Genomic DNA, 3,867 nt, shown 5'->3' with positions numbered 1-3,867 from the left:
AACTGACTATTTGATGTGGCCCTCTGAGAGCGATCCTCTTGGGAAGCAAGGAGGAACTGGTGGTTAGGTGATAAGACCCTGGGTAAGTGAGTCTCAACAGTGGGGAGAAGGGAAGACTGGGAGCGTGGGAACCAGAGGGTCTGGGTTAGATCTGGGGGAAGGCCAAACTGGGAGAGGGGAAGAGATTCAACCAAGAGACACTGACCTGGCACTCAGCATGCAAGTTTAGCAAACTGAAATATTGGAAATGAGCTGATATGTGGTGGTTCATCACGGATGGTTTCTTCTGAATAAAGAGAGGGAGGAAGAGGACGAGGTAAGATGGAAGAGTTGTGGCAAGGAGGAGAGAAAGCTTCTGCCCTCCCACCCTCTGGCCCTCGTGTCTTGGAACGACAGTGGTGCTGATTTTTCCCACATTGCTTGGCCCATAAATCGCTCAGTGTGACCTCACCTGGCCCTGCCCCGTCCTGTCACCTGCCTCCCATTGCTGACTAAGGAGAGCTTTTTTGATTGCTGTAAAACTTGGCTGGGTTTGCAGAGGTTAGGTTCTTGTGAGAAAAAATTCAGGTCTATTGCCAATGCTAAGTTCTACTGACCTTTAATAACACCGTAATGATTGACTTCACGGCTAAAGATCACTGAGAGATGAAATTCAGGTAATTCTCGGCTATTTTAAGTAATCCCTCCCTCCCCCATGGATTATTGAGAAATTCACTGAGAAAAGGTAACGGGAACAGAAGATAAGTCAACATGCCCCAGAGGATGGGAAATGAAAGAGTTTCTCTGTAGCTTAAGTTAATAAACATAGTTCAAGCCACCTACATGAAGATCTAGGTCTTCAGAAAGGGCGTGAGTTGAGGAGGAATGTCAGGTTTCAGTGACCTGGATCCAAGGGAGCAGTGGTTGAGGGCTGAGTGGTGAGTACTCGGCTGTTGGACAAAGTGTATCCTTCGGTGACTGTCCCCTTTCCCTGCCTGACCTGAAGCATAGGGAATGCCACCAGCCCAACAGCTCTCCTTTGCTTGCTTCCGTCACGGTTCCCAAATGTTGTTTCTATTTGTTTGTTTGTCTCACCGGTCTGGTGTGTACTGCCGAGTAAACTGACCTCGAGTGCATTTCTGTTTTCCAAGGGCTGTGGCCCCCAACCCACTGGTCACCATTGTTAGCCCCTCATATCTCCCCCTTCGCTGACTCAGTGCACCTTGCTACTGTAGAGATTTGCTTCTCTGTGCTGGAGGAATTCCACCTGGTTTCCAGTACAGATACTTGCAGTGACCAACTCTTTCAGGTCTTATCAGCTTGTCACCACTGTACATTAACTTGCTGGATGTCCCCATGCTGAGTACAGGGAAAACAAGTAGGGGTGAACGGGAAGGGAAAGGTTATTGGAGGCCCTGGAATTCACAGGAAAAGTGCAAGGCAAAGCAGGCAGAATGTGCTGTGATCAGTATAAGAACTGGGTGCCAGATGCACCCTGGAGTTTGGCCAAAGGACAGTGAGAGGGGAAACACAGCGAGCCAGAAAGGAGCGAGCCTCCCTCCCCCTTCCCCCTGCGACCCGCCTTCTCCTTAGATCGGGAATGGTTCCATGAGCACTCCCTGTCCACCACCTAGCTGGATTGTTGGTTCTCCTGTAATGAGAAAAATGTTCTAATGCCTTCGACAACCTAATCATTTGAAAAAATATTTTACTTAAAAGACTGAAGATTGAGGGGGATTCTCATTTATCTATCCTGGAAAAAGAATCCGAAGGGGGAACATGTCAAGGTTCCCTGTCGAGAGATTAAGGCAGGAAACAGGAAAATCTGAGCTCTTCGTCTTAATGAGAATCCCTTAGCCGTCCAGTTTTGGGTGTAAGGAGGTGAATAATGAGAGAGAAGATTTAGGAGATGAGAGGAAAAGATCAGAGAGTCTGTGTCCATGTCTAAGGCATTCTCCAGGGCGGGCACAACCCCAGACTGAACATGCAGGTCTCCCAATATTGCATATAATTTGGTCATGTGGCCTGTCGTCCTGTAAAGTCCCTCAGCTTCTCTGGGTCTCTGTGTCCTAGACAATGTCCTGGTTGTTATTCCTCAGCATCATGCAGGGGCTTGCTCATATTACCAAATAGTTGTAAACACACTAATTGCTTACTAAATCAAAGCATACTCTTCTAACTAAAATATTATGTAAAATATAACTTAAAAAACAAAGTATAAATGAGAATCAGGACTAAATCTTTGTTAGTTTCTGCCATTTGGATTAAGGGTGAGGCAGACGTAATGAAGATTGTTATTCTGTTCCTGGCTTAAATTTTTATTTATTCAGTTAACAAATACTGTGTGCTTGGTAAGTGCCTGGCACAGTGCAGGGCACAATGGTGTGCAAACCAAACACCATGCTCGCCCTTTTCACACCTATGTGAGGTTGGAAGACACAGACATGAATTAGATAATCACACGGGTCTATGATGACAAACTGTGATGTGTGCTATGAAGGGAAAGTGTTACACACTCGTGTATTTCCCTGCAGGATATAGAAACAGGCTGCTGATTTCGCAGCAATGCCAGGCCCGAGATCAAACAGGCAGGGTCTGTGGAGACCTACATCTAAAGGTTATTCCTTCTGTGAAGTTGGAAACAGGAGAATAAGGATGAACTCAATTGCTGAAGACTTGATTGGGCAGTGAGAATATTTTTAGACTCAGGGCAGTATTCTTTGCCCAGTAAAGCTGCTAGTAATGCTCTTCTTGGGTCACTGAGTGTGCAAGTTAAACTGACGTGACTTTGGCTCCAAATCTATGAAGTTATTTTTAAGTCCCATCCTTGGAGAAAAATTAACTTTACAAAGCTTCCACCAAATTGCTGATAATATTAAACTGCTTTCCTTTCATTAGGAATAACATTTAATGCATTAAAATGAGCACTAGTAGTAAAAAATTTAATTAAAATAACAACTAGTATAACAGCCAAAATAAAAAAAAAGTCTAATTAAAATAAAAGTGGCTATAAGTACATATTTTAACCTTTTAGTGGGATTTAAAAAGTGTCTCCAATAAATTCTCAGGAAATCAGAGTTCCAATTTTATGGCAAAATGATAAATTCTCAATACATCTGAGTGATGATATTTTGTTTAAATTCGATAATTTATGCACTATCTTCACTATAAATTGAAGTGGCCATCCAAAATTTTTCATACCTAAAACAGATATGAGAAAGATTTGAAGAAGAAAATCTATTACTTCCTTTACGATCATATTCTCACAGGATTTTAGAACTTTAAATTCATCATGTTTATATTTATAAGTAATTGTTTCCCACGTCGATTTTTCTCTTCGGGCTGAAAACTTCCCTTTTGCTTTCTGCTGATGTGAGACCCCCATGCCCACCATCTCTTTACTGCTTACCTGTTCCTTTGTTGTTTCACACGCTCATCTGTATGACTTGATTTCAAAGGGCTGCAAACTATTAACACAGTAAAGGAATTTGTAATTTATTTTAGTGATGCTTCCCTCTTGCTCTTCATGACACTGTGTCTGTTAGAGGCATTAATTTAGTGCTCAAGTGAGGACTTAAGCCGTAGCGACACATGTTCAAGTGAGCTCATTTGGTAATGTCTCATGGTTTCATTTTAATAACTTCTTTAGCTCTAGTAGCTTTATGCTGGTCAGGCTGGCATTTTGTTCATAGGCTGTGTCACTTACACTAATCCAGAAGGTCTGGACATTCTCAGAAGGACACCAGTCACTGTAGTCTGGTGCCAGTTTGGCAGTGCCCACCATCTTTTGCGTTATCCACCCTCCACTCTGTATGGAGAAAGGCGTGATTTGCTTTCCAAAAGATGGAAGTTGAAGATGGTTTCCATCCATATAAGTGTGTGAGGATA

Source organism: Ceratotherium simum, chromosome 19, assembly GCF_057802395.1.
Source record: "Ceratotherium simum simum isolate JZ-2026a chromosome 19, ASM5780239v1, whole genome shotgun sequence".
NCBI lineage: Eukaryota > Metazoa > Chordata > Mammalia > Perissodactyla > Rhinocerotidae > Ceratotherium > Ceratotherium simum.
Note: the sequence above shows the minus strand (reverse complement) of the source record.